We start from the raw sequence: 22,502 nt of genomic DNA, 5'->3' as shown, positions 1-22,502 counted from the left end.
ACATGACTACCTTGGATATGACCAAAAATATTGCATATATGCATATTTGTCAGGTGATTTCTAGTGCAAACTATTCAATAATCTATTTATGTTATCCAGAACAAAAATACTTCACACACTTTTGTGTTTTGTCTAATTGCAGGTGTATGGGACATTTGTACAATCCACATATGAAGATAAGGAAGAAAGAGATGTTTATTTGTTGTCCAAAAAGTTCTCTCACGTCACTTTTGGCCCAAGAGAAGATAGAGTCCAAGGCTCTCACGTTCTGGATTCAGATTCGGACTGCACAGACACACCTGACTCAAAACGCACACAAGTTTTTCATACGGACTCCGAATTGGGTGATTCTTTTTTTGTTGGAAACTAGATTTCGTGCACTTTCCAACCCAATTGGAATCACCTTCAAATTCGTCCGGAGCGTTGAGTTGTGGACGAAACAATCTGATGCTGCAGCAGAATCCGAGTCAAACTACAAGTCCAAAGGTGTTACATCACCTCCACTTGGGCCCATTGGCCTTGTACGACCTAGATTTAGTTTTAGGCTGCCTTGGGACGTCCTCCCACCTCCTTGGCCGCCACCCCTTGCTCCTATATAAGTAGATCCATCTAGTAGCTTTTCCTTGGGATTTGTTTAGTTAAAAGTTAGCCATTGCAACTTCGTGTACTTCGTTTGTGTCCAACGACCAGACCAAGACCGCTTACGGATCCCCACCATTATCAATACCTCATATATATTTGCAATATTCAGATTGCTTTATCATATTCTTGCTCGTTCTTCAATTGCTTGCAGGAATAGACCTTCGTGGTCAGGCTGACCGTGCTTCTGGCATCGTCAGTAACCTCAGGAGATTGGTTTAGCGATTGCTAAGGCGCAACGTCGTGCACGTTTGTAGTCGGATCGTCAAAGTCGTCTCCACCAAATCGATAGTTATCATCTCATCGAAAGATCGGGACACCCTCGCCTCTATCAAGTGGTATCAGTTTTCAGGTTGCTCGGTGAGAATTTCCAGTTTTTCCTAGATTAGATTTCTTTTCTTACCTATTGTCCAAGAAAAAGCCACAAAACAAAAGTTAGATCTATTCATCCTTTGTCCTAGCCAGACTGAGCCTTTGCAATTTTCTTTTCATTGCTTGCATAGTTGAATTATCGGTTGCATCGTCGTGTCGAGTTGCTGGTCTTAGTGTCTAGTTCCTTTAGAGTTTCGAGTTCTGTTCACATTAGTCACGCAGCCGCTGCATCATTATCCCATCCGCTGTCCGCCATCCCATCCACCAATTTTCACTATGTGTTACGCACTGTTTATTGTCATAATCATAGTTGAGGTCACTCACATCTTCGCCTGATCGAATCTGCATCTTATCTAGTTTGTCTTGGAAAGAGGGAGAAAAAGAAGATAGAGAAAAAAAAGAGAGAAAAAAGGAAAGAAAAAAAAAGAAAAAGAGAGAGAAGAAGAAAAAAAAAGCGTGAGAAAAAAAAAGAGATAAGAAAAAAATTGGATCTATCTAGAATCAATCTCGTACCTGAATTCGGATTGGAATCTGTTTTGCGCACTGTTCAGTAAAACAGGTGTATCTTCCTCATACGAAGTCCGTTTTGGCTCCGTGAGTACTCAAATTGAAGATAGCGACGAGCCGCATCTAAATAGTTGCAGAAGCTAGTTCAATATTTGACACCTCAAAATCGGCTTTTAAATAGGTCTTTTTGCCCTCCGAAGTTCGTGAATACAGCTTGTTCCAATTTTTCAGGCCAGATTTAGAATTCTTTGACTCCTCATATCAACTCGGAATTGAGTGATTCTTTTTGCATTGGAAAGCTTGAGTTAGTAGCATTCTTTGAAAGAATTTATCAGAAAATTGTCTCAAACTTTTCAAGAGGAAAGTTGGAGAGAGAGTTGTTGTATATCCTGCTTGGCAGTTGTTTTTCATCATTATCTTCACTGCCGTTGTGATCTTTACTTATATCTTGCTGTCAAGAGCTACTTAGTATCCTTCATTGATGCTAGTTGTGCTACGCCGTGACCTCATTAGTGTTCTAGGCTCGCGTCTCTAGTCTGGTCTAGTCTAGGACCAGCACAGTACCGTCGTTGAGCGTTTATTCAACATTGCATCTTTGAATTGATTATTGCTAATCTTTTGCTACCATATATAGCCAACCCAGATCCACATATTTCTACACCGTGTATACGTACGCTCCCCTGGCAATCGCTTTACTCAATATTCGGAGTTACTTGACACCGCTGGTTGCCGATCACCGCCTGCTGCATGGTAAGAATTTGTAAGACATTGATATTTGCTTTACTGTGAGCGTTTTATCACCACATCCTAGTAGTTATAGGAACATTATTTTTGGGTTTTGTTTCTTGTTCTACTAATCATGACAGGATCCAGAGTCAATTCATGGGCTTTGTCGATCGCGGGAGACGTGCCACCACCTTTGCAAATACCACAACCGTCACGAGAGGTGCACAAACATCCAAATGCACATGATCAGGTTAATGTATCTATACCACCATTTAATGGCCGTTTTAAACCTGCTTTATATATTGAATGGGAGTTCGACATAAAAAATATATTTGCTTCCCATAATTTCGATGAATATAAAAAGGTTAAGGTTGCGGTTGGTTCTTTCACTGGTTATGCTTTGGTTTGGTGGAGTGAATATTGTCGGTTACACCCTGATTATATACCTACTACTTGGGATGATTTGAAACTTGCCATGCGACATACTTTCATCCCTGCTTATTATTCTCGTGACATGATTAAGAAGTTGCAACACTTAAAACAAGGTAGTGAAACTGTAACAAAATATTATGATGATTTACAAACTACCTTGTTGCATTCCTCTTTAGAAGAAAGTGAAGATGATTTTATGGATAGATTTTGGGGAGGATTAAACCGTGATATTCAAGAGATACTAATTCATGAAGAGTGTTATCCTATGGACCATTTGTTTCATCTTGCTTGCAAAGCTGAACAGGAAATAAAACGACGTGTTGGCCACGAGGAGAACAAGCGCACGGTGCACATTCCAAGAGTTGATATGATTGTTCCTTCAACTACTAGGCATACTATGACAACCACATCCGTTGTTGTCAGGACTACATCACCTCCACCATGTGACACATCGCCCCCGAGAGTGGCTACATCATCTGAGTTGATCATCAGAGGTAATGACAAAGGTACTGATCTTCCATCTCTATATGAGAATGATGAATGCCTTGTCAATTTGAATGCACCATCTGATGAGCTACCCACTACTTTGATCACACCACCTATTTTAGAGGACTACGTTGATAATTTGACTTTGCCATGTGATCAAACAACTGAAATACCAACAATTTTGAGTGCACCCATTGAATTAACTATTGATGCAAAAGAACCAATGTTTAATCATTTTGATATGACCTCTAATCTTGGTGATGATTCTGTGTTGAATGACTTATTGCATGTTTGCTTATTTAAGCATGTTGTAGCATGTAAATTTGATGCAAGTAAGGTTTATTCACCAATGTTGGGATGGTTTAATGATGAACATTGTCAATCTTTTGAAATGAATAAGAGCTTCACTTATATGTGCAAACTGAGTTGCAATATTTTCATGCCTTCTACTTCTTGTGCTAATTTTTTGGCTTTAGATTTTATGAACTATGCAAGTTACTCATCTATTCATGTTTCATATATGCAAAAATCAAGAGAAGTAAAAATGCATGACATATACATATACAATATGTACACCTTGTCTCTTTTGTTAGCCACATTTCAGATTAAGCAACGCCGAGGACGGCTTTATTTTCAAGAAGGGGAGGATGATGAGGACATGACTACCTTGGATATGACCAAAAATATTGCATATATGCATATTTGTCAGGTGATTTCTAGTGCAAACTATTCAATAATCTATTTATGTTATCCAGAACAAAAATACTTCACACACTTTTGTGTTTTGTCTAATTGCAGGTGTATGGGACATTTGTACAATCCACATATGAAGATAAGGAAGAAAGAGATGTTTATTTGCTGTCCAGAAAGTTCTCTCACGTCACTTTTGGCCCAAGAGAAGATAGAGTCCAAGGCTCTCACGTTCTGGATTCAGATTCGGACTGCACAGACACACCTGACTCAAAACGCACACAAGTTTTTCATACGGACTCCGAATTGGGTGATTCTTTTTTTGTTGGAAACTAGATTTCGTGCACTTTCCAACCCAATTGGAATCACCTTCAAATTCGTCCGGAGCGTTGAGTTGTGGACGAAACAATCTGATGCTGCAGCAGAATCCGAGTCAAACTACAAGTCCAAAGGTGTTACATCACCTCCACTTGGGCCCATTGGCCTTGTACGACCTAGATTTAGTTTTAGGCTGCCTTGGGACGTCCTCCCACCTCCTTGGCCGCCACCCCTTGCCCCTATATAAGTAGATCCATCTAGTAGCTTTTCCTTGGGATTTGTTTAGTTAAAAGTTAGCCATTGCAACTTCGTGTACTTCGTTTGTGTCCAACGACCAGACCAAGACCGCTTACGGATCCCCACCATTATCAATACCTCATATATATTTGCAATATTCAGATTGCTTTATCATATTCTTGCTCGTTCTTCGATTGCTTGCAGGAATAGACCTTCGTGGTCAGGCTGACCGTGCTTCTGGCATCGTCAGTAACCTCAGGAGATTGGTTTAGCGATTGCTAAGGCACAACGTCGTGCACGTTTGTAGTCGGATCGTCAAAGTCGTCTCCACCAAATCGATAGTTATCATCTCATCGAAAGATCGGGACACCCTCGCCTCTATCATATTTGCTGCTAACCATGGTAGGATCACAAGCCGATGAGACTGATTGGGAGAACCTGACGAACAAACAGCTACATGATAAATTTCAGCAAATGATGAGTGGACAGGTGCAAGATGTGCTAAACAGATTTGACGAGGCCATGGAGAAGATAGATGGCATGGAGAAGACGTTCGAAACAAAGCTTGATAGCAAGTTTAATGAATTGCTCGCGCGTTTACCACCACCACCGCCGGCTGCACCTATCGCACCTCTGCAACACCAACAACAACGCATCCTTCCGAATCAGTATGGACGAGCGAAGCGTGTTCCTATTGAGGATGGCCAAACTTCTGGTGCTGCTGTTCCTGTTATTGATGCTTCTTTGGCTCCTGCTACTGCTGCTGCTGGTACCCAGGAGGATGATGAGTATGCGGGCGATTATGAGGATGGGGTTGATCAAAATCAGAACTACGTGCACCCACCAGCACCACCACCAGCAGGTCGACCTCAGGTATATATTCGTAATGGTAGGCCTGCACCACCACCTCAGGTACGAGATGATGTGCATATTCCTAAACTGAAATTGAATATTCCACCATTTGAGGGTAGATATGTTCCTGATATATATCTTACTTGGGAGTTAGAAACTGAACAACGTTTTACATGTTTACAATATCCCGAGAGGAGACGGGTTGCTGCTGCTGTTTGTGCTTTCACTAGTTTTGCATGTGTATGGTGGTCTGAACATTGTAGATTATATCCTATTCCAACTACTTGGGCTGCTTTGAAAACTGCTATGCGTACGAGTTGGGTTCCACCATATTATCAACGTGAATTGCTTCAAAAATTGCAGCGTTTAAGACAAGGGAAAAATTCTGTAGAAGAATATTATCAGGAATTACAAACTGGCATGATTAGATGTGGTATTGTTGAGGAGAATGAAGCTATGCTTGCACGTTTTCTGGGTGGATTAAATAGAGAGATTCAGACCATTCTAGACTATAAGGAGTATACTAATATCACTCGTTTATTCCATCTTGCTTGTAAAGCTGAACGTGAAGTGCAGGATCGACAAGCATTGGCGCAATCTAACTTTTCTGCAGGCCGACCTTCATCATGGACACCGCGTGCATCTTCTACTTCAACTGCACCAGCACCTCAATCAGGTGCCTCCTCCAATCGTGATACAAGAAAACAGGCACAACCACCATTATCTGCCAAGAGCGCACCTGTTGGGCCTGCACAGAGTTCTTCTTCTTCCATGGCATCAATAGGGCACACAAGTGATATTATTTGTCGTCGTTGTAAGGGAGGAGGTCATTATGCGAGAGAATGCAAATCTCCGCGTGTGATGATTGCTACCGCAGATGGTGGATATGAGTCCGCTAGTGACTATGATGAGGAGACTTTGGCTCTTATTACACGTGAAGAACATGGTGGAGATGATTCTGATCATGAGACGCAATACATGGCTCCTGAAGACGCTGACAGGTATGAATGTTTAGTTGCTCAACATGTTTTGAGTGTGCAGGTCACACGAGCTGAGCAAAATCAGAGGCACAATTTGTTCCATACCAAGGGAGTTGTGAAGGAACGTTCTGTGCGCGTCATAATAGACGGAGGGAGCTGCAACAACTTGGCTAGCATGGAGATGGTGGAGAAGCTTTCTCTCACCACAAGACCACATCCACATCCTTACTACATCCAATGGTTCAACAACAGCGGCAAGGTTAAGGTAACACGTACTGTTCGTGTGCATTTTAGTATCTCTACATATGTTGATTATGTTGATTGTGATGTGGTACCTATGCAAGCATGTTCCTTATTACTTGGTAGACCATGGCAATTTGATAAAAACTCTGTACACCATGGTAGAAACAATCACTATACTCTTGTTCATAAGGATAAAAATATTACTTTGCTTCCTATGACTCCTGATTCCATTTTGAAAGATGATATTAATAGAGCTAATAAAGCACAACAGGAGAAGAATAAGAGTGAAAATCAGATTGTGGCAAAAGAATTTGAGCAACAAATGAAGCCTAATAATAAAGCATCTAGTGTTGCTTCTGAAATTAAATTGAAAAGTGCATGTTTATTTGCCACCAAATCTGATATTGATGAGCTAGATTTCAGCAAATCTGTTTGCTATGCTTTTGTGTGCAAAGAGGCATTATTTTCATTCGAGGACGTGCCTTCCTCTTTGCCTCCTGCTGTCACTAACATTTTGCAGGAGTTCGCTGACGTCTTTCCACAAGACGTGCCACCGGGATTACCGCCTATTCGAGGGATTGAGCATCAAATTGACTTAATTCCCGGTGCTTCACTGCCAAACCGTGCACCATACCGTACCAATCCAGAGGAGACGAAGGAGATTATGCGTCAAGTACAAGAGCTTCTCGACAAAGGTTATATACGCGAATCCCTTAGTCCTTGTGTTGTTCCTATTATTCTAGTGCCAAAAAAGGATGGTACATCACGTATGTGTGTTGATTGTAGAGGCATTAATAATATTACTATTCGTTATCGTCATCCTATTCCTAGGCTCGATGATATGCTTGATGAATTTAGTGGCTCTACAATATTCTCCAAAGTTGATTTGCGTAGTGGATACAATCAAATTCGTATGAAATTGGGAGATGAATGGAAAACAACATTTAAAACTAAGTTTGGATTATATGAGTGGTTAGTCATGCCTTTTGGATTAACTAATGCACCTAGTACTTTCATGAGATTAATGAACGAAGTTTTACGTGCTTTCATTGGACGATTTGTGGTAGTTTACTTTGATAACATATTGATTTATAGCAGATCTTTGGAAGAACATTTGGAACATTTACGTGCTGTTTTTATTGCTCTACGTGATGCACGTTTGTTTGGTAACCTTGGGAAGTGCACCTTTTGCACCGACCGAGTATCTTTTCTTGGCTATGTTGTTACTCCACAGGGAATTGAAGTTGATAAAGCCAAGATTGAAGCTATTGAGAGTTGGCCGCAGCCCAAAACGGTCACACAAGTGAGGAGTTTTCTTGGCCTCGCTGGATTCTATAGGCGTTTTGTGAGAAATTTCAGCACCATTGCTGCACCTCTCAATGAGCTTACAAAGAAAGATGTGCCTTTTCTTTGGGGTACCGCACAGGAAGAAGCCTTCTCGGTATTGAAAGATAAGTTGACACATGCTCCTTTACTCCAACTTCCTGATTTTAATAAGACTTTTGAGCTTGAATGTGATGCTAGTGGAATTGGATTAGGCGGTGTGTTATTACAAGATGGCAAACCTGTTGCATACTTTTCTGAAAAATTGAGTGGGCCTAGTCTGAATTATTCTACTTATGATAAAGAATTATATGCTCTTGTTCGGACTTTAGAAACATGGCAACATTATTTATGGCCCAAAGAATTTGTTATACATTCTGATCATGAATCTTTGAAACATATTAAAAGTCAAGCTAAACTGAATCATAGACATGCTAAATGGGTTGAATTCATTTAGACTTTTCCTTATGTCATTAAACACAAGAAGGGAAAAGAAAATGTTATTGCTGATGCATTGTCTCGCCGCTATACTATGCTTTCACAACTTGACTTCAAAATATTTGGTTTGGAGACCATCAAAGATCAATATGTGCATGATGCTGATTTTAAAGATGTAATGCAGAATTGTAAAGAAGGAAGAATGTGGAACAAGTTCGTCGTTAACGATGGATTTGTGTTTCGTGCTAACAAGCTATGCATTCCAGCTAGCTCCGTTCGTCTTTTGTTGTTGCAGGAGGCGCATGGAGGAGGATTAATGGGACACTTTGGCGTGAAGAAGACGGAGGACGTACTTGCTACACATTTCTTTTGGCCAAAGATGAGACGGGATGTTGAGCATTTTATTGCTCGCTGCACTACATGTCAAAAAGCTAAGTCACGACTCAATCCTCATGGTTTATATATGCCTTTGCCTGTACCTAGTGTTCCTTGGGAGGATATATCTATGGACTTTGTTTTAGGTTTACCTCGAACAAAGAAGGGGAGGGATAGCATATTTGTTGTCGTGGATAGATTCTCGAAAATGGCACACTTTATACCATGTCATAAAAGCGATGATGTTGTTAATGTTGCTGATTTGTTCTTTCGTGAAATTATTCGCTTGCATGGTGTGCCAAATACTGTTGTTTCAGATCGTGATACTAAATTTCTTAGCCACTTTTGGAGATGTTTATGGGCTAAGTTGGGGACTAAACTGCTTTTTAGTACTACTTGTCACCCCCAAACTGATGGACAAACTGAAGTAGTCAATAGAACATTGTCTACTATGCTTAGGGCTGTTTTGAAGAATAATAAGAAAATGTGGGAGGAATGCTTGCCTCATATTGAGTTTGCTTATAATCGTTCATTGCATTCTACTACTAAGATGTGCCCTTTTGAAGTTGTGTATGGTTTCCTACCTCGTGCACCTATTGATTTGTTGCCTCTTCCATCTTCGGAGAAGGTTAATTTTGATGCTAAACAACGTGCTGAATTAATTTTAAAAATGCACGAGTTAACTAAGGAAAACATTGAGCGTATGAATGCTAAATATAAACTGGCTGGAGATAAGGGTAGAAAACATGTTCTGTTTGCACCTGGAGATCTTGTTTGGTTACATTTGCGTAAGGATATATTTCCTGATTTGCGCAAATCAAAGTTAATGCCACGTGTTGATGGTCCCTTTAAGGTGTTAGAGAAAGAAAATGATAATGCATATAAACTTGAGCTGCCTGCAGATTTTGGGGTTAGTCCCACTTTTAACATTGCAGATTTGAAGCCTTATTTGGGTGAGGAAGATGAACTTCCGTCGAGGACGACTTCATTTCAAGAAGGGGAGGATGATGAGGACATCAATACAATTGTTACACCCACAGCCCCTGCTGCTATACATATTGGACCAATTACTAGAGCTCGTGCACGCCAACTAAATTACCAGGTACTTTTGTTTCTTGGTAATGATTCTAATGTTCATGAGAATATGATGCTGCCTAAATTGGATACATTTGTTTTGCTTACAAATGAAGGGCCTAGCTTGGAGAAGGATGAACATTGGAGCAAGAACAAGCATGGAGATGATGGCATGCGCAAGGGGAACAAGAACGGAGTTACAAGTGATGATTTCAGGACTTTGAAGCCACCATAATGGGTGCATGAAGCCTTGGACGAAATATACAAGATGCCACTTCATAAATTTCGTCCCGAGGCTATTTTAGGTGCTGCGTCACCTTATTATTGGGCCAGGCCCATGTAATTTCGAAATACATAAGTATAGGCTATTTTCAGAGTACGTATGTGTGGGGAAACAAGAGATAGGGTTGATTTCGGACCCCTCCACCAAGGGCCACGAAATTCCCCCCCTCTTCCTCCATATATACAGCCCTTAGGGCATCGTTTAGACTTCGGGTTTTGTTTAGATTAAGAGTTCGCCATAGCTGCAACTTCGCGTACTTCATTTGTGTTCAACGACCAGACAAAGGCGTCACAGAACCCCACCTTGATCAATAAAGCTTTCATCTTATATTCGCAATATCCAGATTGCAATCTCAGTTTCTTGCTTGTTCTTCGTTTGCTCGCAGGAAACAGACCCTCGTGGTCAGGTTGATCGTGCTCCGGCGTGGTCAATAACCTCTCGGAGTTGGTTTTGCGATTGCTAAGGCGCGACGTCCTCGCACGTTCGTAGTCGGATCGTCAAAGTCGACTGCCACCAAAGTGATATCCATCATCTCATCGAAAGACGGGACACCTTTGCCTCTATCACCCGATGACAAGCCAAGCAATTGTTTCATCTTTAGTAATCTCAAACTTTTTTCAACTTTCACGCAATATATGAGCGTGAGCCATGGATATAGCACTATGGGTGGAATAGAATATAATGAGGGGGTTATGTGGAGAAGACAAAAAAGAGAAAGTCTCACATCGACGCGGCTAATCAATGGGCTAGGGAGATGCCCATCAATTGATGTCAATGCAAGGAGTAGGGATTGCCATGCAACGGATGCACTAGAGCTATAAATGTATGAAAGCTCAACAAAAGAAACTAAGTGGGTGTGCATCCAACTTGCTTGCTCATGAAGACCTAGGGCACTTGAGGAGGCCCATTGTTGGAATATACAAGCCAAGTTCTATAATGAAAAATTCCCACTAGTATATGAAAGTGACAAAACAAGAGACTCTCTATCATAAAGATCATGGTGCTACTTTGAAGCACAAGTGTGGAAAAAGGATAGTAGCATTGTCCCTTTTATTTTATTTTTATTTTTTATTTGGCCTTTCCCTTTTTTTATTTGGCCTTTCTTTTTTTGGACAATGCTCTATGAATGATGATCATCACACTTTTATTTATTTACAACTCAATGATTACAACTCGATACTAGAACAAAGTATGACTCTTTATGAATGCCTCCAGCGGTATACCAGGATAGCAATGAATCAAGAGTGACATGTATGAAAAATTATGAACGGTGGCTTTGCCACAAATACGATGTCAACTACATGATCATGCAAAGCAATATGACAATGATGATGCGTGTCATAATAAACGGAACGGCGAAAAGTTGCATGGCAATATATCTCGCAATGGCTATGGAAATGCCATAATAGGTAGGTATGGTGGCTGTTTTGAGGAAGATATAAGGAGGTTTATGTGATAGAGCGTATCATATCACTGGGTTTGGATGCACCGGTAAAGTTTGCGCCAACTCTCAATGTGAGAAAGGGCAATGCACGGTACCGAAGAGGCTAGCAATGGTGGAAGGGTAAGAGTGCGTAAAATCCATGGACTCAATATTAGTCATAAAGAACTCACATACTTATTGCAAAAATCTACAAGTCATCAAAAACCAAGCACTACGCGCATGCTCCTAGGGGGATAGATTGGTAGGAAAAGACCATCGCTCGTCCCCGACCGCCACTCATAAGGAAGACAATCAAATAACACCTCGTGTTTCAAATTTGTTACATAACTTTTACCATACGTGCATGCTACGGGACTTGCAAACTTCAACACAATTATTTCTCAAATTCACGACTACCCAACTAGCACAACTTTGATATCACTATCTCCATATCTCAAAACAATCATCAAGTATCAAACTTCTCTTAGTATTCAATGCACTTATATGAAAGTTTTTATTATATCCCTCTTGGATGCCCATCATATTAGGACTAATTTCATAACCAAAGCAAATTACCATGCTGTTCTAAAGACTCTCAGAATGATATAAGTGAAGCATTAGAGTTCTTCTATTTCTTCAAAATAAAACCACCGTCGTGCTCTAAAATGATATAAGTGAAGCACTAGAGCAACAACAAACTACTCCGAAAGATATAAGTGAAGATCAATGAGTAGTCGAATAATTATGCAACTATATGAAGACTCTCTAACGTTAAAGAATTTCAGATCTTGGTATTTTATTCAAACAGCAAGCAAAACTAAATAAAATAAAATGACGCTCCAAGCAAAACACATATCATGTGGTGAATAAAAATATAGCTCCAAGTAAAGTTACCGATGAACGAAGACGAAAGAGGGGATGCCTTCCGGGACATCCCCAAGCTTAGGCTCTTGGTTGTCCTTTAATATTACCTTGGGGTGCCTTGGGCATCCCCAAGCTTAGGTTCTTGCCACTCCTTATTCCATAGTCCATCGAATCTTTACCCAAAACTTGAAAACTTCACAACACAAAACTTAACAGAAAACTCGTAAGCTCCGTTAGTATAAGAAAGCAAATCACCATCATAAGGTACTGTAATGAACTCATTCAAAATTCATATTGGTGTAATATCTACTGTATTCCAACTTCTCTATGGTTCGTACCCTCCGATACTGCTCATAGGTTCATCAAAATAAGCAAACAACAGATAGAAAACAGAATCTGTCAAAAACAGAACAGTCTTTAGTAACCTGAATCAAACGTATACTTCTGGAACTCATAAAATTCTCAAATAAATCGGTGGACCTGAGGAATTTATCTATTAATAATCTGCAAAAAATAATTAACTAAATAGCACTTTCCAAATAAATATGGCGGCAATTCTCGTGAGCGCTAAAGTTTCTGTTTTTTTACAGCAAGGTTAAAAAGACTTTCCCCAAGTCTTCCCAAAGGTTCTACTTGGCACAAACACTATTAAAAGCATAAAAACTCAATCATAACATAGGCTATATGAATTATTTATTACTAAACAGGAGCAAAAAGCAAGGAACAAAAATAAAGTTGGGTTGCCTCCCAACAAGCGCTATCGTTTAACGCCCCTAGCTAGGCATGATGATTTCAACGATGCTCACATAAAAGATAAGAATTGTAACATAAAGAGAGCATCTTGAAGAATATGACTAGCACATTTAAGCCTAACCCACTTCCTATGCATAGGTATTTTGTGATTAAACAACATATGGGAACAATAATCAACTAGCATAGGAAGGCAAAACAAGCATAACTTTAAAACTTTAAGCACATAGAGAGGGAACTTGATATTATTGCAATTCCTACAAGCATATGTTCCTCCCTCATAATAATTTTCAGTAGCATCATGAATGAATTCAACAATATAACCATCACATAGAGCATTCTTTTCATGATCTACAAGCATAGAAAAATTACTACTCTCCACACAAGCAAAATTCTTTTGATGAATAATAGTGGGAGCAAACTCAAAAAAATAATTATCATGTGAGGAATAATCCAATTGAGAACTAAAATCATGATGACAAGTTTCATGGATATCATTATTCTTTATAGCATACATGTCATCACAATAATCATCATAGATAGCAACTTTGTTCTCATAATCAATTGGAACCTCTTCCAAAATAGTGGATTCATCACAAAATAAAGTCATGACCTCTCCAAATCCACTTTCATCAATATAATCATCATAAATAGGAGGCATGCTTTCATCATAATAAATCTGCTCATCAAAACTTGGGGGACTAAAAATATCATCTTCATCAAACATAGCTTCCCCAAGCTTGTGGCTTTGCATATCATTAGCATCATGGATATTCAAGGAATTCATACTAACAACATTGCAATCATGCTCATCATTCAAATATTTAGTGCCAAACATTTTAATGCATTCTTCTTCTAGCACTTGAGCACAATTATCGGAATCCTTATTTTCATGATAGATATTAAAAAGATGAAGCATATGAGGTACCCTTAACTCCATTTTTTAGTTTTCTTTTATAGACTAAACTAGTGATAAAACAAGAAACAAAAAGATTCGATTGCAAGATCTAAAGATATACCTTCAAGCGCTAACCTCCCCGGCAACGGCGCCAGAAAAGAGCTTGATGTCTACTACACAACCTTCTTCTTGTAGACGTTGTTGGGCCTCCAAGTGCAGAGGTTTGTAGGACAGTAGCAAATTTCCCTCAAGTGGATGACCTAAGGTTTATCAATCCGTAGGAGGCGTAGGATGAAGATGGTCTCTCTCAAGCAACCCTGCAACCAAATAACAAAGAGTCTCTTATGTCCCCAACACACCCAATACAATGGTAAATTGTATAGGTGCACTAGTTCGGTGAAGAGATGGTGATACTAGTGGTATATGGATGGTAGATAAAGGTTTTTGTAATCTGAAAATATAAAAACAGCAAGGTAACTAATGATAAAAGTGAGCACAAACGGTATTGCAATGCTAGGAAACAAGTCCTAGGGTTCATACTTTCACTAGTGCAAGTTCTCTCAACAATAATAACATAATTGGATCACATAACTATCCCTAAACATGCAACAAAGAGTCACTCCAAAGTCACTAATAGCGGAGAACAAACGAAGAGATTATGTTAGGATACGAAACCACCTCGAAGTTATTCTTTCTAATCAATCCGTTGTGCTATTCCTATAAGTGTCACAAACAGCCCTAGAGTTCGTACTAGAATAACACCTTAAGACACAAATCAACCAAAACCCTAATGTCACCTAGATACTCCAATGTCACCTCAAGTATCTGTGGGTATGATTATACGATATGCATCACACAATCTCAGATTCATCTATTCAAACCAACACAAAGAACTGCAAAGAGTGCCCCAATGATTCTACCAGAGAGTCAAGACGAAAATGTGTGCCAACCCCTATGCATAGGTTCATGGGCGGAACCCGCAAGTTGATCACCAAAACATACATCAAGTGAATCAATAGAATACCCCATTGTCACCACGGGTATCCCACGCAAGACATACATCAAGTATTCTCAAATCCTTAAAGACTCAATCCGATAAGATAACTTCAAAGGGAAAACTCAATTCATTACAAGAGAGTAGAGGGGAGAAACATCATAAGATCCAACTATAATAGCAAAGCTCGCGATACATCAAGATCGTACCACCTCAAGAACACGAGAGAGAGAGAGAGAGAGAGAGAGAGAGAGAGAGAGAGAGAGAGAGATCAAACACATAGCTACTGGTACATACCCTCAGCCCCGAGGGAGAACTACTCCCTCCTCGTCATGGAGAGCACCGGGATGATGAAGATGGCCACCGGAGAGGGATTCCCCCTCCGGCAGGGTGCCGGAACGGGTCTAGATTGGCTTTCGGTGCCTACGGAGGCTTCTGGTGGCGGAACTCCCGATCTATTGTGCTCTCTGAAGTTTTTAGAGTATATGGGTATATATGGGAGGAAGAAGTATGTCGGTGGATCTTCGGGCTGTCCATGAGGCAGGGGGCGCGCCCAGGAGGTGAGTGCGCCCCCCACCCTCGTGGGTAGCCCGGGATTCTCCTGGTCCATCTCTCATACTCCATGGGCTTCTTCTGGTCCAAAAATAAGTTCCGTGAAGTTTCAGGTCAATTGGACTCCGTTTGATTTTCCTTTTCCGCGATACTCTAAACAAGGAAAAAACAGAAACTGGCATTTGGCTCTGGGTTAATAGGTTAGTCCCAAAAATAATATAAAAGTGTATAATAAAGCCCATGAACATCCAAAACAAATAATATAATATCATGAAACAATCAAAAATTATAGATACGTTGGAGACGTATCAAGCACCTTCCTCTTCGGTCAGAATTTGAAGATAATGAAGTGGTGATGGATACTTAACATCCAGCTTTAGTTAAGGCCCAAGAGAAGGCTAAGAAAGCAAAGGCACCCAAAGCAGCAAAGGCAGCAAGGCACCCAATGCATCAATAGTGAATCTCAAATCAAAGCAAGACCAACTGACATATCTACTAGAAGCAACTCTGAGGATTGAGCGAAGTCTGGCCAACTTAGGCAAGAATTAGGAGAGCCTAGAGCGGATAGTTGAGGAAAATGTATAATCTTGATGTCAAGGTCATAGAGATCCAGTCTATTGTGGAGAAGCTGAGAGTGGAGATGACAGACCAACCACTGACAGATTCCAGGTTGTGCCAAGGGCACCTAGGTCTTCAGCTGAGCCAGTTGCAGACACGAGGCCTACTCACTCTGCACCTACCGCCACTGCCACAGTGCCACCCCAATGTCAACACCACCAGCTCAACAGACATCAGTCGAGGCATTTGTAGAAGGAGTTCTCTCAATGCCATCTACGCACACCAGAGCAACAAGGCAGAAGACCCCTCCAGGAGCTCCCGGAGATCGTGCCTAGAGTGTCGTATAGCACTACACTTTTTCAAGCTTTTTGGTAACTTGCTGCCATAGGCGGAGAAAATGTATAGATCATAGGCTGAGAGATAGAGAGAGAGTCTCGTTCTTTTGCTTGTTGGTCTTTATTGCCTTGCTACTTCGTCTAGTTGATGCTACTCATTGTTTATTTCTCATGAGATACTTTGTTTTGGGTGTGTGATTGATCATATTTATGCTTAATGTGTGACATATGCCTATCTCTGTGATTATTTGTGTATGATCATTCACTTATGTTTTTGGTGATGCATGCATGTTATTTCACTCTTATCATTTTGTGGGCCCCACCAAGATGTATGTGACATGGAAGAGTGACCCATGATCCTAATCGATTGTGCATTTGAATTCAAAAGCAAATTTCAAATAATGCACAAATTTAGGGGGAGCTCTTGCTTATCACATACTTCTCAAAGGAACGATGTATTACATTCATTTTATCATTTGTCGAAGCTTTGATCTATATGTTGTCATCAATTACCAAAAAGGGGGAGATTGAAAGTGTAACTAGTCCCCGGGTGGTTTTGGTAATTCATAACAACATATAGCTCATTGAACTAATATCCATTCAAGATAAATATTTCAGGAAGTTCAATGAATGGCATGGCATGGATTAGAGATGTGGACCCCTCAAAATTCTAAGGACATATATTGGCAAAAGCTCAAGACTCTTCATCTTTATTTTAGTGATCCAACATCACATTGAGTCCATAGAAAAGCCAATACTATTAAAAAGGGATGATGTGTTGCTTAATGGCTTGCTTGCTCGAATGCTTAGTGATATTGCTCCAAAACCCTCAGCCACTTCCTCCATCCAAATATGTCAAAATCCTAAACTACAACTCAGCCCCACCGATTCTTTCTATCAGGCACCACCGAGTTCATATGACATAGCCGCCGCCAGAAACCCTGACAGTTCGGTCTCACCGATACGGGTCTCGGTCTCACTGAGATGGCCCTGCCAACACTCTATGACTTATTGCATTAACTTCGGTCTCACCGAGTTATGCGATCGGTCTCACCGAGTTGGCTTGGCAGATTCTCTGTTGCCTTATCGCTTCACTTCGGTCTCACTGAGTTGATGCAATCGGTGCCACCGAGATGATGCTTGCCCTAAGCCCTAGCACATCGGTCTCACCGAGTTGTTCCAGACGGTCCCACCGAGATTCCTAACGTTCACATTTTTGAACATATCGGTCTCACTGAGTTTAACTATTTGGTCCCACCAAGATGAGTCAAATGTGTGTAACGGTTGGATTTTGTGTGGAGGCTATATATACTCCCCCACCCCCTCCATTAGTGAGAGAGCCATCAGAACGTGCCTACACGTCCACCATACATTTTCTGAGAGAGAATGACCTACTCATGTGTTGAGACCAAGATATTCCAATCGTACTAAAGAATCTTGGTTTCTAGCCTTCCCCAAGTTGCTTTCCACTCAAATCATCTTTCCACCATAGCCAAATTTGAGAGAGAGAGAGAGAGAGTTGAGTGTTGGGGGGACTATCATTTGAAGCACAAGAGCAAGGAGTTCATCATCAACACACCATCTATTACCTTTTGGAGAGTGGTGTCTCCTAGATTGGTTAGGTGTCGCTTGGGAGCCTCTGTCAAGATGTGGAGTTGAACCAATAAGTTTGTAAGGGCAAGGCTACTTCGTGAAGATCTACCTGAGTGAGGCAAGTCCTTCGTGGGCGATGGCCACGGTGGGATAGACAAGGTTGCTTCTTCGTGGACCCTTCATGGGTGGAGCCCTCCGTGAACTCGCGCAGCCGTTGCCCTTCGTGGGTTGAAATCTCCATCAACGTGGACGTACGATAGCACCACCTATCGGAACCACTCCAAAAATCTTTGTGTCTCCATTGCGTATGCCCTCTCCAAACCCTTCCCTTTACCTTCATATGCAATGTTTTACTTTCCGCTACTACACTCTTAGAATTCCATGTGTAGGTTGATTGCTTGACTTGTGCTGATTGCTAAAATATGCCCACGACTAAAATTGGGAAATGTTAGATGTTTATTTGGTCAAGTAGTCTAATCACCCCCCCCCCCTCTAGACATACTTTTGATTCTACAATGGTGCCGGTGGTGGTGGCGTTGGAGAGGAAGACCGCACCGGCCCGAAGGCTGGTGCACATGGTCCTTCTCTTCTCTATGGAGATGATCTTGGAGCCACAATGGAGGTGGATGACGGCTATCTGTATGAATGGCGGAGGAGAGTGGAGGTGCGGGGTTGGAGGTGCTTTTATAAAGGCCTCCCGGTGTCTCCTCCATTGATGTGGTTATCCAAGGGCTCAAGATGATCCTTATCCTCTCCCAAACCCTTCCTTATCGTCCAAGGATCTCGTGGGAACAAATGGGGACAAAATTGGTGAAGAATCCCGTCCGAAAGGGCAACTTTCACAGCTGTGTGCATGTCATATGACCATCCCACACCATCTTCTGCTTTGTCATCCTCCGATGTTTTGGCCGCCATTTCTTCATACGGACTTCGATTTTGACATTCTTAGGCTCCATTTCTGGTCTTAGATCTCGATTTGAAGATTTTTAAAAAAAATCACCCTTTTCGCCCTCCAAAATGTAGAAGTGTGGTATTGTGAGTCCTCCGTATTGAGCCTATCCTTGGTCCTTTCATCGTGCTTGGTCCTAGGGTGCTCCAATACACTTGTAGACACAAGCAAACAAACAAAATTAATAGAAACCAAATAAAATACTAAATCTGCAATGCTCGGAATGATAAGTGCAAAACCCGGTAATCATGCATAATGGACACATATTTGGTTCAGTGAGACACAATATATGAAGAGTACATGCAACAAATGAGCTCTGAAACTGCGTAAAATATAGAGCCATCAACAACAACTCTCATACACACACAATCTCATGACAAATCAATATGTAACTTGTACTCCCTCCAAATCAATACAATCAAGTAGGGTATTATCTCTTCGAGAGAGCCCAAACGGGTAAATCCCTGTGTCATCTGTTACCATCATGCCAATGCTACCAGCTCAGGACCCCCTACCCGAGTTCTGTTGGATTTGACTCCATCACCGATTGCTTTCTAAAATTATTTGCAAGGGTTGTTCTATAAAAAAAGACTAACACATGGGATCCACCCATGATAATGGCCAAAGCTAAGGATGTTGACTTTTATGCCATGTCGGACATGATGAGTGGACCCGAGCTGTCATAATCGTGCTTAAAATTAACTAGCAAATGTGCACGTGTGTTGCAATGGGTGAAAAAACTTTGTTGCCATTTATTCTCTTTCCTCGCCTCGTCGACAGTGGAAACAATATCCACTTGACACCAAGGCATTTGAACGTGGTAAATTTGAAGGCGATGAGTTCGGCCACTGCATGACACATCTGTCATTGTACCACAACAGCACAAGGAATGTCTAAAGTATTAAAAACAAAAATTTCGGAAGAAACCACATGCACCTTGTAATTAAGTAGTGACTCCCGGGCCACAATAAGACTATCTTCTTATGACCACTCCACACGTGCCAACAAGCCTAGGAAGAACACACTTCAGTCCTTGAATTTCTAAAAAAATAGCTACATTAAAAAGTTCCTCCTAGAGCACTACTTAAAAGCATCTGATGGAGTCTTAAAATTATATAAATAGGTTTGAAGAATGTATGTTCATACACAGGCTATCTAAAAGAAATGATCTTTCATCTTTTCATAGTAATTTATCACCATGCACAATTAGCATAAATTAAGCTAAAGGGATGTACTTAGGCAACCCATAACCACCTGTGCTTTAAATCTTCTCTAACTTTTCGACTTGTTTCATGGCAGTAACAACAAATAACCATGAAGTAATTGCAATAAGTGCAACATGTGGTAGCTTTAGTTAGCAGCTTATAATATCTCTTTGTCAATATTGAGTAGCAGCACCGACAAGCAACGACAGCACAACCCAAAATAACAATATATTTCTCTCGAAAAACTCTCTCACTTCCTGTATGATAGCAAGCAGCCGCAACACAACCTATGTATCCTTTTGAGCATTGTTTGGTTATTTGTGCACCCTCATCTCTGTCGCACTGGTTGATGGCACGTGGCACGGGAACAACATGGCTGCCATGGTTACCTGGTTAGCTAGCAAGTGGAGCACTCTCTAGTCGACGGCCTAGAAGATGGGCGCGACTTGCGTGAACCATTACAGCGGTAGTGTGACGCCCGGATAATTAAGCTACAGTAAACCTATCCCAATGATGCCACATCACCTTGGTTACTGTTGATAATCTCGCGTTAGTTCAAAACAATTCAAATTCAAATTTTAATTCAAGGTAACCAACAAAAGTTTTCAAACAATTAAACTAAAATGTTCTAAATGTGACAAATAATTCATAAGTAATAGTGGTGGAGATACCAACATTTCTAAAAATATTTAAATTCACTAAAGTAACCAAAACTGAGGGCAAAATAATTAATTTAATACCTTTTATAAAGTTATAATAATATAACTAAATAGTAATGTGCCAAAATAATTGTGGCAGTGGCCTATTTAGTAATACTAATTTAGGTGCTAACTTGGTGTTTTATAAAACTAAATAAAAGAAACTTTAAATGAAAACAGTAAAGAAATAAAAGAAAAGCAAGAGAAAACAAAGAAAGGGACAGAAGGACCCCCCCTGTGCACCTAAGCCCACTGCCTACTGTGCCAGGCCCAGCCCACACCCTCACTCCCACTCGTCTCCAACCTAGCTACAGGAGAGGGCAGGGGCAACCGTGGCGCCATCTCCATGGCCGGTGCCACACGTCGAGCATTCGTGCCCCTCCTAGCCCTACAAGATGCCCCCTTCTCTCCCGATGCGAACCCTAGCGCCCACCTCTTCCCTCCCGCGCCGACTGCCTTTCCTGGTCGATGCCCGACCATAGCCGTCGTCAAATCTTCATCGTCATCGCGTCCAACAGCCACCCCACGCCGCTCAGAGATGTCCAGGACATCGCCTGCGACTTCCACGTCGTCCCCGAGGAGCAGATCAAGCCAGGGAACCGCCAAGCCGCCGGAATCATCCATCCCCTTCGTCGGACGCCGCCGCTACCTCACTGCCGTCTTCTCGCTCCACCAGGCCTCCCCGAGCCCATGCTAGCACCACTACAGGCTTGCGGTGAGCCTCCACTTCCTTCCTCCCTCTCTGTTTCATCCTGTTCGCCCGTAGTAGCCCCGCTGCCGATGCCGACGGCCGTCACCGCGACAGTGACCGCGTACAGCCGCGCATCGCCCTTCCTCCCATCCACGCGTCCGCACCCCGGGTCACGCCCTGCACGCGCCCTGCTCCTCTCACCCATGCCCATGCTCGTTTCCCCGCCAACGCCGCATACCCCCTGCCCCACGCCGGAGCTCGCGACCGCTACCGCTGCGGTGGCTGCGCTCCTCAAGCCCCTCACCGCGCCCTGCGCTACTGGCACGCGTGATACCTGCAAGTCATGGCCTCGCCCCTGATAGACCCTCCTCCAGGCCATATCCCGCCACTCCCGCGACCTGCTACGCGCGCTCGCCGAGCTCGGATCGCCCGCGACCGCTCCACTCCCTGGCCCCGCTCGCGGCTTGCCTCGTCGGCGCTCGCGCCGTCGCTTCCGTCTCCCACCTCATCCCGATGCCCAGCGTCGCCGCCGCCGCCTGTCATCCAAGCGCCGACGTCGGCCCACTCCTCTGCTTCCTCGCCCGGCCGCGCTGCCCGCTGGTCTTCGCCCGCCTTTGTGGGCCTCCGCCTGGCCACGCCCGACGCCCTGCTCCCGGCTCCCAGCGCCCTCCGCCCCCTGCTCCGGCTACTGTTGCTGCGTCCGCCACCGGCGCCCCTCGCATCCGTCGCCCGGACCACCGCCGCCTACTGTCGCCGCGCCCGCCAACGCCGTGATGGCTCCCAGGCACGCTCGTTCGGGCGGGCGCCCGCATCACCGCTCGCCCACCGCCCGGTTGGCCCTATGGGCGTTTGACAGATGGGGCCCGCCCCCTTTAAGAATAAAAATGTGTTTTTTTAATATATATATATATATATAATAATTAAATAATTGATTAATTAACTTAACTGAAATTTGCTTAATTAACTTAAAGTAGTTAACCTGCTAATTAAACTACCTAATCTTTAATTTGTTCGGTA

Source organism: Triticum dicoccoides, chromosome 2A (assembly GCF_002162155.2).
Source record: "Triticum dicoccoides isolate Atlit2015 ecotype Zavitan chromosome 2A, WEW_v2.0, whole genome shotgun sequence".
In the NCBI taxonomy this organism is placed as follows: domain Eukaryota; kingdom Viridiplantae; phylum Streptophyta; class Magnoliopsida; order Poales; family Poaceae; genus Triticum; species Triticum dicoccoides.
Note: the sequence above shows the minus strand (reverse complement) of the source record.